This window comes from Neofelis nebulosa, chromosome 2 (assembly GCF_028018385.1).
Source record: "Neofelis nebulosa isolate mNeoNeb1 chromosome 2, mNeoNeb1.pri, whole genome shotgun sequence".
Lineage (NCBI taxonomy): Eukaryota > Metazoa > Chordata > Mammalia > Carnivora > Felidae > Neofelis > Neofelis nebulosa.
Genome location: NC_080783.1, coordinates 159,400,529 through 159,418,800, shown reverse-complemented (window position 1 = coordinate 159,418,800; position 18,272 = coordinate 159,400,529).

The following is an 18,272-nucleotide window of genomic DNA, read 5'->3' as shown; positions in this document are numbered from 1 at the left end:
TTGCAAGCCTTCAGTAGAAGGGCATTTTACTTCATTCACAAGATTGTTTTCTCCACTTCTTTAAATTATTCCAAATCATACAATAAATTCAAAGGACTGGAAGAAAAATAAGGCATTAAAAAAAAGTTAGTGACTTCAAATAGTTAAATTTATTGCTTTTTAAAAATTTTAATTACATATAGTTAGCATACGGTGTTATATTAGTTTCAGGTATACAATATAGTGATTCAACAATTCTATACATGACTCAGTGCTCATCATCTTAATCCCCATCACCTATTTCACCCATCTCCCCACCCACCTCCCCTTTGGTAACTATCAGGTTGTCCTCTATTGTTTTTAAGTTTGTCTCTTTTTTTCTTTGCTCTTTTTTTTTTTTTCTTAAATTCCACATATGATTGAAATATTATGGTATTTGTCTTTCTCTGACTGACTTATTTCACTTAGCAGTATATTGTGTATAGAATATTACTAAGCCATTGAAAAGAACCACATCAAAAAAAAAAAAAGAAAAAAAAAAGAAAAGAACCACATCTTGCCATTTACAATGACATGGATGGATTTAGGGAGCATACAATTAAGTGAAATAAATATATGTATATGACACTTCTTCTTTATCCATTCATCAATTGATGGACACTTGGGCTGTTTCTGTAATTCCATAATTTGACTATTGTAAATAATGCTGCAATAAACATAGGGGTGCATATATCCTTTCAAATTAATGTTTTCATATTCTTTGGGTAAATACCCAGTAGTGGAATTACTGAGTCATATGGTAATTTTATTTTTAATTTTTTGAAGAATCTCTATACTGTTTTCTACAGTGGCTGCACCCTTTTGCATTCCCACCATAGTACATGAAGGTTCCTGTTTCTCCACATCCTCACCAAAACTTGTTTCTTGTGTTTTTTATTTTAGCCATTCTGACAGGTGAGAGGTGATATCTCTGTAGTTTTGATGTGCATTTCCCTGATGATGAATGATGCTGAGCATCTTTTCATGTGTCTGTTGGCCATCTGTATGTTTTCTTTGGAGAAATAACTGTCCATGTCTTCTGCCAATTTTTAATTGGATTATTTTTTTGGTGTTGAGTTATGTGAGTTATGTAAGTTTAGAGACTAAACCATTATTGAATACATCTTTTGCAAATATCTTCTCCCATTCAATAGGTTATCTTAGTTTTGTTTGTTTTCTTTGCTGTGCAGAAGTTTTTTATTTTGATGTAGTCCCAATAATTTATTTTTGCTTTTGTTTCCCCTGCCTCAGAAGATGTGTCTAGAAAAATGTTGCTAGAGCTAATGTCAGAGAAATTATTGCCTCTGCTCCCTTCTGTAGGTCTACATTTAGGTCCTTAATCCATTTTGAGTTTATATTTGTGTTTGGTATAAGCCAGTGGTCCAATTTCATTCTTCTGCATGTAGCTTTCTAATTCTCCCAACACAATTTGTTGAAGAGGCTTATTCACATTCCATATTCTTTTCTCCTTTGTCAAAGATTAATTGACCATATAGTTGTGGGTTATTTCTGGCCTTTCTATTCTATTCCATTGATCTGTGTGCTTATTTTTGTGGCAGTGCCATATTGTTTTGATTACTACTGCTTTGTAATATATCTTGAAATCTAGAATTGTGATACTTCCAGCTTTGTTTTTCTCTTCCAACATTGTTTCAGCTATTTCGGGACTTTTGTGGTTCCATACAAATTTTAGGATTGTTTGTTCTAGTTCTGTGAAAAATGTTGTCAGTATTTTGATAGAGATTGCATTAAATCTGTAGATTGCTGTTGGTAATAGGGACATTTTAACAATATTTGTTCTTCCAATCCATGAGTAAGGAATATCTTTTCACTTGTTTGTGTCATCTTCAATAGCTTTCATCAGTGTTTTATAGTTTTCAGAGTACAGATCTTTCACTCCTTGGCTAAGTTTATTCCAAGATATTTTATTATTGTTGGTGTAGTTATAAATGGGATTGCTTTCTTAATTTCTCTTTCTGTTGCTTCATTATTAGTATATAAAAATGCCACAGATTTGTTTACATTGATTTTTATCCTGAAACTTTACTGAATTTGTTTCTCAATTCCAGAGTTTCTGGTGGAAACTTTAGGGCTTTCTATACATACTATCATGTCATATACAAATAGTATGAATTTTACTTCTTTCTTATCATTTTGGATGCCTTTTATTTCATTTTCCTTTTTTAAATTTTTATTTAATTTATTTTTAAAAATTTACATCCAAGTTAGCATATAGTACAACAATGATTTCAGGAGTAGATTCCTTAATGCCCCTTACCCATTTAGCCCATTCCCCCTCCCAAACACCTCCAGCAAACCTCTGTTCTGCATATTTGAGTCTCTTATGTTTTTATCCTCCTCACTGTTTTTATATTATTTTTGCTTCCCTTCCCTTATGTTCATCTGTTTTGTATCATAAAGTCCTCATATGAGTGAAGTCATATGATATTTGTCTTTCTCTGACTAATTTCACTTAGCATAATATCCTCTAGTTCCATCCATGTAGTTGAGAATGGCAAGATTTCATTCTTTTTGATTGCCGAATAATACTCCATTTGTGTGTGTGTGTGTGTGTGTGTGTGTGTGTGTGTGTGTGTACACATACACACACACCACATTTTCTTTATCCATTCATCCACTAATGGACATTTGGTCTCTTTCCATACTTTGGCTATTGTTGATAGTGCTGCTATAAACATTGGGGTGCATGTGCCCCTTCGAAACAGCACACCTGTATCCCGTGAATAAATGCCTAGTAGTGCAATTGCTGGGTCATAGGGTAGTTCTATTTTTAGTTTTTTGAGGAACCTCCATACTGTTTTCCAGAGTGGCTGCACCAGCTTGCATTCCCACCAACAATGCAAAAGAGATCCTCTTTCTCTACATCCTCGCCAACATCTGTTATTGCCTGAGTTGTTCATGTTAGCCATTCTGACAGGTGTAAGGTGATATCTCATGGCTTTGAGTTGCATTCCCCTGATGATGAATGATGTTGAGCATTTTTTGATGTGTCAGTTGGCCATCTGGATGTCTTTTTTGGAGAAGTGTCTACTCATGTCTTTTGCCCATTTCTTCACTGGATTATTTGTTTTTTGGTTGTGGAGTTTGGTGAGTTCTTTTTAGATTTTGGATACTAGCCCTTTGTCTGATATGTCATTTGCAAATATCTTTTCCCATTCCGTCAATTGCCTGTTAGTTTTGCTGGTTGTTTCCTTCACTGTGCAGAAGTTTTTATTATGATGAGGTCCCAATAGTTCATTTTTGCTTTTGTTTCCCTTGCCTCCAGAGAGGTGTCGAGTAAGAAGTTGCTGCGGCCAAGATAAAAGAGGTTTTTTTCCTGCTTTCTCCTTGAGGATTTTGAAGCTTCCTGTCTTATATTTGGGTCTTTCATCCATTTTGAGTTTATTTTTGTGTATGGTGTAAGAAAGTGGCCCAGGTTCACTTTTCTGTATGTTGCTGTCCAGTTTTCCCAGCATCACTTGCTGAAGAGACTGTCTTTATTCCATTGGATATTCTTTCCTGCTTTGTCAAAGATTAGTTGGCCATATGGTTGTGGGTCCATTTCTAGGTTCTCTATTCTGTTCCACTGATCTGAGTGTCTGGTTTTTTTTTTTTTTAATGTTTTTATTTACTTTTGAGACAGAGACAGAGCATGAGCAGGGGAGGGGCAGAGAAAGAGGGAGACACAGAATCCAAAGCAGGCTCCAGGCTCTGACTGTCAGCACAGAGCCCGATGTGGGGCTCAAACTCACAGACTGTGAGATCATGACCTGAGCTGAAGTCAGACGCTTAACCAACTGAGCCACCTAGGCGCCCCTCTGAGTGTCTGTTCTTGTGCCATTACCATACTGTCTTGATGATTACAGCTTTGTAATACAGCTTAAAGTCCGGGATTGTGATGCCTCCTGCTTTGGTTTTCTTTTTCAAGATTGCTTTGGCTATTTGGAGTCTTTTCTGATTGCATACAAATTTTAGGATTGTTCTAGCTCTGTGAAGAATGCTGGTGTTATTTTGATAGGGATTGCATTGAATATGTGGATTGCTTTGGGTAGTATTGACATTTTATTTTATTTTTTTATAATTTTTTTTAATGTTTATTTATTTTTGAGAGAGACAGAGAAGAATGCAAGTGGGCTGGGCAGAGAGAGAGATAGTCACAGAATCCGAAGCAGACTCCAGGCTCTGAGATGTCAGCACAGAGCCTGACGCGGGGCTCAAGCTCATGAGCTGTGAGATCATGACCTGAGCCGAAGTCAGATGCTCAACCCACTGAGCCACCCAGGTGCCCCAGTATTGAAATTTTAACAATATTTGTTATTTCTACCCAAGAGCATGGAATATTTTTCCATTGCTTTTGTGTCTTCTTCAATTTCTTCCATAAGCTTTCTATACTGTTCAGTGTATAGATTTTTCACCTCTTTGATTAGATTTATTCCTAGGTATTTTTGGATTTGGTGCAATTGTAAATGGGATTGATTCCTTGCTTTCTCTTTCTGTTGCTTCATTGTTGGTATATAGGAATGCAACCGATTTCTGTTCATCAATTTTATATCCTGGCACTGTTGAATTCATGGATCAGTTCTAGCAGTTTTTTGGTGGAATCTTTTGGGTTTTCCATATAGAGTATCATGTCATCTGCGAAGAGTGAACGTTTGACCTCCTCCTGGCCAACTTGAATGCCTTTTATTTCTTGGTGTTGTCTGATTGCTGAGACCAAGACTTCCAATACTATGTTGAATAACAGTGGTGAGAGTGGACATCCCTGTCATGTTCCTAATCTCATGGGGAAAGCTCTCATTTTTTCCCCATTGAGGATGATATTAGCGTTGGGTCTTTCATGTATGGCTTTTATGATCTCGAGGTATGATCCTTCTATCCCTCATTTCTTAAGGGTTTTTTATCAAGAAAGGATGCTGTATTTTGTCAAATGCTTTCTCTGCATCTATTGAGAGGATCATATGGTTCTTGTCCTTTCCTTTAATGATGTGATGAATCACATTGATTGTTTTGCAGATATTGAACCAGACCTGCATCTCAGGTATAAATCCATGGTCATGGTGAATACTTTTTTACTGTATTATTGGATCCAGTTGGCTAATATCTTGTTTAGGATTTTTGCATCCATGTTCATCAGGGAAATTGGTCTATAGTTCTACTTTTTAGTGGGGTCTTTGTCTGGTTTTGGAATCAAGGTAATGCTGGCTTCATAGAAACAGTTTGGAAGTTTTCCTTCCATTTCTATTTTTTGGAAACACCTATTCAACACAATAGGTTTTAACTCTTCCTTAAATGTTTAGTAGAATTCCCCTAGAAAGCCATTTGGCCCTGGACTCTTGTTTTTTGGGAGATTTTGGATTACTGATTTGATTTCTTTATTGCTTATGGGTCTGTTCAAATTTTCTATTTTTTCCTGTTTCAGTTTTGGTAGTTTATATTTTTGTAGGAATTTGTCAGTTTCTTCCAGATTTCCCATTTTATTGGCGTATAATTGCTCATAATATTCTCTTATTGTTTTTATTTCTGCTGTGTTGGTTGTGAACTCTCCTCGTTCATTCTTTTTTTTTTAAATATGAAATTTATTGTCAAATTGGTTTCCATACAACACCCAGCGCTCATCCCAACAGGTGCCCTCCTCAATGCCCATCACCCACTTTCCCTTCCCTCCCACCACCCATCAACCCTCGGTTTATTCTCAGTTTTTAAGAGTCTCTTATGGTTTGCCTCCCTCCCTCTCTAACTTTTTTTTCCCCTTTCCTCTCCCCCATGGTCTTCTGTTAAGTTTCTCAGGATCCACATAAGAGTGAAAATATGTGGTATCTGTCTTTCTCTGTATGACTTTTTACACTTAGCATAACACTCTCCAGGTCCATCTGCGTTGCTGCAAAATGCCATATTTTATTCTCTCTCATTGCCAAATAGTATTCCATTGTATATATAAAACATAATTTCTTTATTCATTCACCAGTTGATGGACATTTAGGCTCTTTCCATAATTTGGCTATTGTTGAGAGTGCTGCTATAAACATTGGGGTACAAGTGCCCCTATGCATCAGCACTCCTGTATCCCTTGAGTAAATTCCTAGCAGTGCTATTGCTGGGTCATAGGGTAGATCTATTTTTATTTTTTTGAGGAACCTCCACACTGTTTTCCAGAGTGGCTGCACCAGTTTGCATTCCCACCAACAGTGCAAGAGGGTTCCCGTTTCTCCACATCTTCTCTAGCATCTATAGTCTCCTAACTTGTTCATTTTAGCCACTGTGACTGGCATGAGGTAATATGTTAGTGGGCTTTTGATTTGTATTTCCCCAATGAGGAGTGACGTTGAGCATCTTTTCATGTGCCTGTTGGCCATCTGGATGTCTTCTTTAAGAAGTGTCTATTCATGTCCTCTGCCCATTTCTTCACTGGATTATTTGTTTTTTGGTTGTGGAGTTTAGTGAGTTCTTTTTAGATTTTGGATACTAGCCCTTTGTCTGATATGTCATTTGCAAATATCTTTTCCCATTCTGTCAGTTACCTTTCAGTTTTGTTGATTGTTTCCTTTGCAGTGCAGAAGCTTTTTATCTTCATGAGGTCGCAATAATTCATTTTTGCTTTTAATTCCCTTGCCTTTGGGGATGTGTCAAGTAAGAAATTGCTGCGGCTGAGGTCAGAGAGGTTTTTTCCTGCTTTCTCCTCTAGGGTTTTGATGTCTCACATTCAGGTCCTTCATCCATTTTGAGCTTATTTTTGTGTATGGTGTAAGAAAGTGGTCTAGTTTCATTCTTCTGCATGTTGCTGTCCAGTTCTCCCAGCACCATTTGTTAGAGAGACTGTCTTTTTTCCATTGGATATTATTTCCTGCTTTGTCAAAGATTAATTGGCCATACTTTTGTGGGTCCAATTCTGGAGTCTCTATTCTATTCCATTGGTCTATGTGTCTGTTTTTGTGCCAATACCATGCTGTCTTGATGATTACAGCTTTGTAGTAGAGGCTAAAGTCTGGGATTGTGATGCCTCCCACTTTGGTCTTCTTCTTCAAAATTACTTTGGCTATTCGGGGTCTTTTGTGGTTCCACACAAATTTTAGGATTGCTTGTTCTAGCTTCAAGAAGAATGCTGGCGCAATTTTGATTGGGATTGCAGTGAATGTGTCGATGGCTTTGGGTAGTATTGACATTTTAAGTATTTATTCTTCTAATCTGTGAGCACAGAATGTTTTTCCATTTCTTTGTCTCTTCTCAATTTCCTTCATAAGCTTTCTATAGTTTTCAGGATACAGATCTTTTCCATCTTTGGTTAGGTTTATTCCTAGGTATTTTATGATTCTTGGTGTAATTGTGAGTGGGATCCGTTTCTTTATTTGTCTTTGTGATGCTTCATTATTAGTGTATAAGAATGCAACTGATTTCTGTAGATTAATTTTGTGTCCTGCAACTTTGCTAAATTCATGTATCAGTTTTAGCAGACTTTTGGTGGAGTCTGTCGGGTTTTCCATGTATAATATCATGTCATCTGCAAAAAGTGAAAGCTTGACTTCATCTTTGCCAATTTTGATGCCTTTGATTTCCTTTTGTTGTCTGGTTGCTGATGCTAGAACTTCCAACACTATGTTGAGCAGTGAGAGTGGACATCCCTGTCATGTTCCTGATCTCAGAGGGAAAACTCTTAGTTTTTCCCCATTGAGGATGATATTAGCTGTGAGCTTTTCATAAATGCTTTTTGAAGTTTAGGTATGTTCCTTCTATCCTGACTTTCTTGAGGGTTTTTACTAAGAAAGTATGTTGAATTTTGTCAAATGCTTTTTCTGTACCGATTGACAGGATCGTATGGTTGTTATCTTTTCTTTTATTAATGTGATGTATCACATTGATTGATTTGCAAATATTAAACCAGCCCTGCAGCCCAGGAATGAATCCCACTTGATCATGGTGAATAATTCTTTTTATATGCTGTTGAATTCGATTTGCTAGTATCTTGTTGAGAATTTTTGCATCCATATTCATCAGGGATATTGGCCTGTAGTTCAGGCCAGTTTTTTGCTGGGTCTCTGTCTAGTTTGGGAATCAAAGTAATTCTGGCTTCACAGAATGTGTCTAGAAGTTTTCCTTCCCTTTCTGTTTTTTGGAACAGCTAGAGAAGGATAGGTATTATCTCTGCTTTAAATATCTGGTAGAATTCCCCAGGGAAGCCATCTGGTCCTGGACTCTTATTTGTTGGGAGATTTTTGATAACTGATTCAATTTCTTCATTGGTTATGGGTCTGTTCAAACTTTCTATTTCTTCCTGTTTGAGATTTGAAAGTGTGTGGGTGCTTAGGAATTTGTCCATTTCTTCCAGGTTGTCCAGTTTGTTGGCATATAATTTTTCATAGTATTCCCTGATAATTGTTTGTATTTCTGAGGGATTGGTTGTAATAATTCCATTTTCATTCATGATTTTATCTATTTTGGTCTTCCCCCCCCACTCCTTTTTTTGAGAAGCCTGGCTAGAGGTTTATCAATTTTGTGTATTTTTTCAAAAAAACAACTCTTGGTTTCATTGATCTGCTCTACTGTTTTGTTTTGTTTTGTTTTGTTTTGTTTTAGATTCTATATTGTTGTTTTCTGCTGTGATCTTTATTATTTCTCTTCTTCTGCTGGGTTGAGGGTGTCTTTGCTATTCTGCTTCTATTTCCTTTGGTGTGCTATTAGGTTTTATATTTGGGATTTTTCTTGTTTCTTGAGATAGGCCTGGATTGCAATGTATTTTCCTCTCAGGACTGCCTTTGCTGCATCCCAAAGCATTTGGAATGTTCTATTTTCATTTTCATTTGTTTGCATATATTTTTTAATTTTTCTATAATTGCCTGGTTGACCCATTCATTCTTTAGTAGGGTGTTCTTTAACCTCCATGCTTTTGGAGGTTTTCCAGGCTTTTTCCTGTGGTTGATTACAAGTTTCAAAAAAGTATATTCTGTTGCTTTGGGATGCAGAGTTCGAAATATATCTATCAAGTCCATCTGATCCAGTGTATCATTCAGGGCCCTTATTTCTTTATTGATCCTGTGTCTAGATGATCTACCCATCGTTGTAAGTGGAGTGTTAAAGTCCCTTGCAATTATCACATTCTTATCAATAAGGTTGCTTATGTTTGTGATTAATTGTTTTATATATTTAGGGGCTCCCATATTTGGCGCATAGACATTTATAATTGTTATTTCTTCCTGATGGATAGACCCTGTAATTATTATATCATGCCCTTCTTCATCTCTTGTTACAACCTTTCATTTAAAGTCTAGTTTGTCTGATATAAGTATGGCTACTCCAGCTTTCTTTTGACTTCCAGTAGCATGATAGATAGTTCTCCATCCCCTCACTTTCAATCTGAAGGTGTCCTCAGGTCCAAAATGAGTCTCTTGTAGACAAAAAATAGATGGGTCTTGTTTTTTTTAATCCATTCTGATAGCCTATGTCTTTTGGTTGGAGCATTTAGTCCATTTACATTCAGTGTTATTATGGAAAGATATGGGTTTAGAGTCATTGTGATGTCTCTAGGTTTCATGCTTGTAGTGCTGTCTCTGCTACTTTGTGGTCCTTGCAACATTTGACTCACAGAGTTCCCCTTAGGATCTCTTGTAGGGCTAGTTTAGTGGTGATGAATTCCTTCAGTTTTTGTTTGTTTGCTTTATCTCTCTTTCTATTCAGAATGACAGACTTGCTGGATAAAGGACTCTCGGCTGCATATTTTTTTTTGTTCATCACATTGAAGATTTCCTGCCATTCCTTTCTGGCCTGCCAAGTTTCAGTATATAGGTCTGCCACTACTCTTATGGGTCTACCTTTGTAATTTAGAGCCTGTTTATCTCTAGCTGCTTCAGAATTTTCCCTTTATCCTTGTAATTTGCCAGTTTCACTATGATATGTCGTGCAGAAGATGGATTCAAGTTACATCTGAAGGGAGTTCTCTGTGCCTCTTGCATTTCAATGCATTTTTCCTTCCCCAGATAAGGGAAGTTTTCAGCTATGATATGTTCAAGTACACCTTCAGCCCCTTTCTCTTTTTCTTCTTCTTCTGGAATTCCTATGATATGGATATTGTTCTGTTTGATTGCATCACTTAGTTCTCTAATTCTTCCCTCATACACCTGGATTTTTTTAAATCTTTTTTTCAGCTTCCTCTTTTTCCATAATTTTATCTTTTAATTCACCTATTCTCTCCTCTGCCTCTTCCATCCGTGCTATAGCCACCTCCATTTTATTTTGCACCTCACTTATATCATTTTTTAATCCCTCATGACTATTTTTTAGTCCCTTGATCTCTGTAGCAATAGATTCTCTGCTGTCCTCTATGATTTTTTCAAGCCCAGCAATTAATTTTATGACTATTATTCTAAATTCTTTTTCCATTATATTGCTTAAATCAGTTTTGATCAATTCGTTAGCTGTTGCTACTTTCTGGAGTTTCTTTTGAGGAGAATTCTTCCATTTAGTCATTTTGGCTAGTTTTCTGTCCCTTATGCATATTAAAACTTTGTGCTCTGCACCTGCAACCACTGCTATATTAATGGAGGGTCATACACTGTCCAGGGTCTGGCCCTTCAGGAGGTGTTTTTTCAGGGATTGTTACTTGCTTTCTGTTGTTGTGACTGGTTATTTTATTACCCTACTCATAGTAATATTTTGTACCCCTCACCAGGTGTGCTTTGATTTATTCCTTGGTGTAGCCCTGTAAAGGAAAACAGATAAACAGGAGACAAAGAGACTCAAACACGCAAACAAATAACACAAACAAACAAAAACCTAAAGACTAAAAACAAAAAACCCAAAAACACTGACTACAGGTAAAGAGGAGGGTGGAGGCAGTGCTGATAGTAGAGCATATACAAAAAGAGAAATGACTCGGTGCAGGGGATGAGTAAACGTTGATTAGGCAGAGAGACTAAATGGCTTAATCCAGAGAGAGAAAGGTAAAGAAGGAGGCGTGGAAAAGGAGACAAAGATAAAATTACTCAAAGTAACTATATGGCTTAATTATTCCGGAGAGAAAGAAAGGAGTGTAAAGAAGGAGGTGTAGAACATGTATCAAGACAATGAATTAAATATGCCTGTTTAGACAGACCAATAACCAGGGTAACTAGCCTAGGGGAGGGAAGAGATGAGGAGAAATGGGGGGGGGGGGCGGAGAATATATCTGTATATCCAGAATTGACCTAGAGTTAATCCACGCAATGCTACATTGCTTGCAGGTAGTAGCTGTCTGCAGGGTCTTTGCGATCCGATCCGGTGAATATGCAGTTACTCAGTACAAGGGGGTGTGGTTTGGTGTTTTCTGGACCCACCTCCACTATGGGCCCCAGGAGTGATCCCTGAGGCCCCGCCTTTGGGGGGGGGGCGGGGGGTGAGCGGGAATGGTGCTCTCCCAGTGTCTTCTCCATGGAGCAGGACCTGGTGGACTCCGTTTGAGTTGTCCTCACTGTGCAGCGGGCGCAGACAGGGGCAGTCCTTCTCGCTCCACCAACTCCCCTGACCCTGCACTTGGCTAGGATTCAAAGTCTTGCTCCATGCACTCTGGCACTGGGGAAGCACCTCTCAATGCAAGGATGTGTGGTCCTGGCTGGCTTTGTCTGTGCCACCACACTACAGGGAGAACTGACTTCTCCTATTGCGGACGAGAGCCGCTGCCCTTGCTGTGAGACCAAGCTCCCAGAGTGGCAGATGCAAGCAGGCTTTGTGTTTTCCAACAGCACTCCCAGGAAACAGCCGCCTTATCCTCCTGCAGACTGTGCCCACAGCCTAGCCACTGCACCTGGGGTGGCGGATGCAGGCAGATTCTGTGCTATCATGCAGTTCTCCAGGGAGGGAACCACTTTCTCCCTCCTCTTTCATTCTTGATTTTATTTACTTGGGTCCTTTCCTTTTTCTGTTTGATCAAACTGGCTAGGGGTTTATCATTTTTTAAAAATTCTTTCAAAGAACCAGCTCCTGGTTTCATTGATCTGTTCCACTGTTTGTTGTTGTTGTTGTTGTTGTTGTTGTTGTTGTTGTGTTCCACTGTTTGTTGTTGTTGTTGTTGTTGTTGTTGTTGTTGTTGTTTTGGTTTTGATAGCATTGATTTCTGCTCTAATCTTCATTATTTCCTGTCTTCTGTCTTCTGCTGGTTTGGGGTTTTATTTGCTGTTCTTTTTCCAGATCTTTAAGGTGTAAGGTTAGGTTGTGTATCTGAAACCTTTCTTCCTTCTTTTGGAAGGCCTGCATTACGATATACTTTCCTCTTATGACTGCCTTTGCTGCGTCCCAGAGGTTTTGGGCTGTGGTGTTATCATTTTCATTGGCTTCCATTTGCTTTTTAATTTACTCATTAACTTCTTGGTTAGCCCATTAATTCTTTAGTAGGATGTTCTTTGGTCTACAATTATTATCTTTCCAAATTTTTTCTTGTGTTTGATTTCTAGTTTCATAGCATTGTGGTGTGAAAAATATGCACCATACGATCTTGATCTTTTTGTACTTGTTGAAGGCTGATTTGTGTCCCACTGTGTGGTCTATTCTGGAGAACATTCCATGTGCGCTAGAGAAGAGTGCATATTCTGCTGCTTTAGGATGAAATCTTCTGAATATATCTTTTAAGTCAGGTCCAGTGTGTCATTCAAAGCCATTGTTTCCTTGCTGATTTTATGTTTAGATGATCTGTCCATTGTTGTTAAGTGGGATGTTAAAGTCTCCTACTATTATGGTATTATTATCAATGAGTTTCTTTATGTTTGTGATTAACTGATTTATGTATTTGTGTCCTTCCACATTTGGAGCATAAATGTTTACTATTGTTAGGTTTTCTTGGTGGATAGACCCCTTAATTATGATATAATGCCCTTCTTTATCTCTTGTAACAGTCTTTATTTTAAAGTCTAAATTGTCTGATATAAGTATGGCTACTCTGGCTTTCTTTTGTTGATCATTAGCATGATAGATGATTCTCCATCCCTTTACTTTCAATCTGAAGGTGTCTTTAGGTCTAAAGTGGGTCTCTTGTAAACAGCATATAGATGGATCTTGTTTTCTTATCCATTCTGTTACCCTATGTCTTTTGATTGGAGCATTTAGTCCATTGATGTTTAGAGTGAGTACTGAAAGATATGAGTTTATTGCCATTATGTTGCTTGTAGAGTTGGAGTTTCTGGTGGTGTTCTCTGGTCTTTTCTAGTCTTTGTTGCTTTTGATATTTTTCTTCATCTTTTTTTTTTCCCTTCAGAGAGTTCCCCTTAACATTTCTTGCAGGGCTGGTTTAGTGGTCACAAACTCCTTTAATTTTTGTTTGTCTGGGAAACTTTTTATCTCTCCTTCTATTTTGAATGATAGCCTTGCTGGAAAAGAATTCTTGGCTGCATATTTTTCTGATTCAGCACATTGAATATATCCTGCCACTTCTTTTTGGCCTGCCAAGTTTCTGTGGATAGGTCTGCTGCAAACCTGATCTATCTTCCCTTGTAGGTTAAGGACTTTTTTTCCTTTGCTCCTTTCATGATTCTTTCCTTGCCTGAGTATTTTGTGAATTTGACTATGATATGCCTTGCTGATGGTCAGTTTTTGTTGAGTCTTATGGGAGTCCTCTGTGCTTCCTGAAATTTAATATCTATGTCTTTCCCCAGTTTAGGGAAAGCTTTCCACTATGGTTGGCTCACATAACCCTTCTACCCCTTTTTGTTTCTCTTAATCTTCTGGGACCCCTATGATTCTGTTGTTGTTCCTTTTTAATGAGTCACTGATTTCTCTAATTCTTAAATCATGCTCTTTTGCCTTAGTCTCCCTCTTTTTTTCTGCTTCATTATTCTCCATAACTTTGTCCTCTATATCACCTATTTGCTGCTCTACCTCATCTATCCTTGCTGCTGTGGCATCCAATCAAGATTGAAGCTCAGTTATAGCATTTTTTTATTTCATCTCACTAGCTTTTACTTCTTTTATCTCCACAGAGAGGGATTCTAAACTATTTTTGACACCAGCCTTTTATTTCATTTTCTTATCTGATTGCTGTGGCTAGGACTGCTAGTACTAGTTAAGTAATAGTGGTGAGAGTGGACATCCTTGTCTTGTTCTTGACTTTAGGAGAAATGCTTTCAGTTTTTTAACATTGAGTATGATGTTAGCTGTGGGTTTTTCATATATGGCCTTTATTATGTTGAGGTGTTCCCTCCAATCCTACTTTGTTGAGGGATTTTATCATGAGTGGATTTTGTATTTTGTCAAATGCCTTTTCTGCATCTATTGAAATGATCATATGGTTTTTGTCCTTCTTTTATTGATGTGTTGTATAACATTGATTGATTTGTGAATATTGAATCACATTGCATCCCAAGGGATAAAATCCTGTTTGATTGTGGTGAATGATTGTTTTTATGTTTTGTTGGATTGTGTGCTAATATTTTGTTGAGGAATTTTGCACCTGTGTTCATCAGAGATATTGGCCTATAGTTCTGTGTTTTTGTAGTGTCTTTATCTGGTTTTGGTGTCAGGGTAATGCTGGCTTCATAGAATGAATTAGGATTTTCCTTCCTCTTCTGTTTTTTTGAATAGTTTGAGAAGAATAGGTTTTTAACTCTTCTTTAGATGTTTGGTATAATTCATCTCTGAAGCCATCTGGCTCTGGAATTTTGTTAGCTGGTAGTTCTGTGATTATTGATTCAATTTCATTACTGGTATTTGGTCTGTTCACATTTTCTTTTTCTTCCTGATTCAATTTTGGGAGGTTATATGTTTCTAGAACTTTATCCATTTCTTCTAGGTTGTGTTTGTTGGTACATATCTTTTCATAATATTCTCTTACAATCTTTTGTATTTCTGTGGTGTCAGTTGTTATTTCTCCCCTTTCATTCAGGATTTTATTTTTTGAGTCCTCTCTGTTTGTTTCTTACTTAGTCTGGCTAAAACCTTATTGATTTTGTTGATCTTTTCAAAGAGGCAGCTCTTTGTTTCATTGGTCTGTTTTATTATTTAGTTAGTTTCTATTTTGTTAATTTCAGTTCTAATTTTTATTATTTCCTTCTAATGATTTTTCAACTTTGTTCTTCTTGTTCTAGTTCCTCTAGGTGTAAGGTTAGTTTATTTATTTGCAGTTTTTCTTGCTTCTTTAGACAGACATGTAATGCTATAAACTTCCTTCTTAGAACAGGTTTACTGCATCCCAAAGATTTGGGACTGTTGTGTTTTCATTTTCATCTGTGTCCATATATTTTTTTATTTCCTCTTTGATTTTTTGGTTGACCCATTCATTATTTAGTAGTATATTATTTAATCTCCCTCTATTTCTGTGCTTTCTAGGTTTTTTCTTGTGGTTGATTTCTAGTTTCATAGTGTTTTGGTCAGAAAAGATGTATGGTAGGACTTCCATTTTTTTTTTAATTTGTTGAGATTTGTTTTGTGGTCTAATATGTGATCTCTTCTGGAGAATGTTCCATGTGCACTTGAAAAGAATGTGTTTTGGGGTGCCTGGGTGGCTCAGTGGGTTAAGCATCTGACTTCAACTCAGGTCATGATCTCATAGTTAGTGGGTTTGAGCCCCATGTCAGGCTCTGTGCTGACAGCTCAGAGCCTGGAGCCTGCTTCAGATTCTGTGTCTCCGTCTCTGCCCCTACCCCCACTCACACTCTGTCTCTCAAAAATAAATAAATCTTAAAAAAATTAAAAAAAAGAAAAGAATGTGTATTCTGTTGTTTTAGGATACAGTGTTCTGAATATATCTGTTAGATCCATCTAGGATCCAATGAATTAGATCCAATGAATCACTCAAAGCCACTGTTTCCTTGCTGATTTTTTTGCTTGGATGATCTATCCATTGATGTAGGTGGGCTGTTAGAGTCCCCTACTACTATTATATTAGTAGTGATTACTTCCTTTATGTTTGTTATTAACTGCTTTATTTATTTTGATTCCACCATGTTGGGTGCATAAACATTTGCAATTTTTATATCTTTTTGTTGGATTGTACCATTTATGATTATGTATTGTCCTTCTTTATCTCGTTACCATCTTTGTTTTAAAGCATATTTGTCCAATACAAGTATTGATAGTCCAACTGTCTTTTCACTTACATTTTCATGATAAGTGTTTCTTCATCCTTTCACTTTCACTTTCTGCATGTGTCTTTATGTCTGAATTGAGTCCCTTGTAGCAGCATATAGATAAGTACAACTTTTTTTATCCATTCTGTCACCCTATGTTTTTGATTGGAGCATTTAGCCCATTTACATTCAAAGTAATTATTGATATGTGTATAGTTATTGCCTTTTTGTTACTTGTTTTATGGTTGTTTTGGTAGTTCTTCTCTTGTTTTTCTAGTTGCATATCTATTACTGTTTTTTGATTTGTGGTTACCATTCATTTTATATATAGCACCTTCTGTTTATAGCAATCTATATTAAGCTGATGGTCACTTAATTTTGATCTCATTCTTTACTCTTTTCCCCTCCACTTTTCAAGTATTTGGTATCATATTTTACATCCTTTGTGTTTCACTTGACCAATTTTTACAGATGCACTTAAATTTTTTTTTTTTTTTTGCTTTTGTGCTTCCTATTTTTCTTACTCTTTCTTATGACTTTTGTTTTCCACTTACAGAGTTCACCTTAACACTTCTTGTAGGGCCCCTTTAGTGGTTATGAATTCCTTTAACTCTCATTTGTCTGGAAAGCTATCTATCCTCTATTCTGAATAATAGCTTTGCTGGGTAGTGTATTCTTGGCTGCAGATCCTTCCCTTTCACCACTTTGAATATATCATGACACTCCCTTCTGGCCTACAACGTTTCTGCTGAAAAATCAGCTGATTGCCTTATGAGGTTTCCCTTGTATGTAACTGTTTTTCTCACTGCTTTTACAATTCTTTCTTTATCACTTCTTTTTGCCATTTTAATTAAAATGTGTCTTGGTGTGGACTTCCTTGGGTTGATTTTGTTGGGGGCTCTCTGTGCCTCTTGGATCTGGATTTCTCTTTTCTTCCCCAGATTTGGGAAATTTTCAGCTATTATTTCTTCAAATACATTTCTGCCCTCCCCCCCCCCCCCGTTTCTCTTTTCCTTCTGGGATTTGTATAATGGGAATGTTGTTACACTTAATAGTGTTGCTGAGTGTTAAAAATAAAAAAAATCAAGACATTTTTATTTTTTATTTTTTCTCTCTGTTCAGCTTGATTGATTTCTATTACTCAGTCCTCTAGTTTGTTGATCCATTCTTCTGCTTCCTGTATTCTAGAATTTATTCTATTTATTATAATGTTAATTTCAATTATTGAGTCTTCATCTCTGATTGGTTCATTTTTGTGTTTTCTCTTTGTTAAGGGTCTCACTGAGTACTTCAATCTTTTCTCAAGTCTAGTCAGTATCTTTATGATCATTACTTTAAATTCTCTAGCATGTATATTACCTACCTCCATTTTGTTTAGGTCTCTTGCTGTGGTTTTGTCTTCTTTTAGGAGACATATTCTTCTGTGTCCTCATTTTAGCTGTCTCTGTTTCCTTGTACTATGTCTCCTGCTCTTGAAAGCAGTGGCCTACAGTGCAGTGTTGCCTGTTCCCCAGAACCTGGTGCTTCAGAGGTGTCTCCCATGTTGTGTGTGTCCTACTGTTGTGGTTGAGCTGCATTTGCCTTTTGTCCATTCATCTGTAATAGCTCCCTTTTCCTGTTGTGGGCAGGGTTTGGAACATGCATCATTAGTGGTCCAATCTGGGGTGGCCTTGGGCTTGACTTTCATCAGACTAGGCATTTGCCAGAAATGCAGTAGCACCAAACCACATGGTCCTTTTTCTTGTTTCCCTCTGAGAAGCTCTTGTTGGTAGGTGGGGCCTACAGTCAGATAAGAAGTCTGCCCCAGTCCCTTGCTAGGGCTGCAGTTGGATTGGTAATTATCTTCCCCTCTCCCTGGAGCAGGAGTCACTTTGGAGTAGTTCTGGCCCCTGTTGGGTGCTTGTGTACTGCCGGGCTTTGGCACTGCTTTAGATGGGCTTCAGCAAAGGATGTATCAGAGGGGACAAGTCTGCAGTAGAATATGGGGCAGGGTGCATGTTGTTAGCAAGATTTGTGTGGGTCTGCTGGGGGAGAGGACCTGGAGCTGCTTTATAAACTGTTGCTGAAGGGCTAAAGGGAAGACTCTGCAGCAGAGTGTGGAGGCAGGGCTTGTGGTGCTAGCAAGGTCCCTGGTTTGCTATGGGAGGGGACCTATAGCTGCCAGGCAAAACTCCTGCTGAGCTGGAGGAGGCAAATCTACAGAAGCATACAGTGGTGGTGCACATTGTTAGCAAGCTA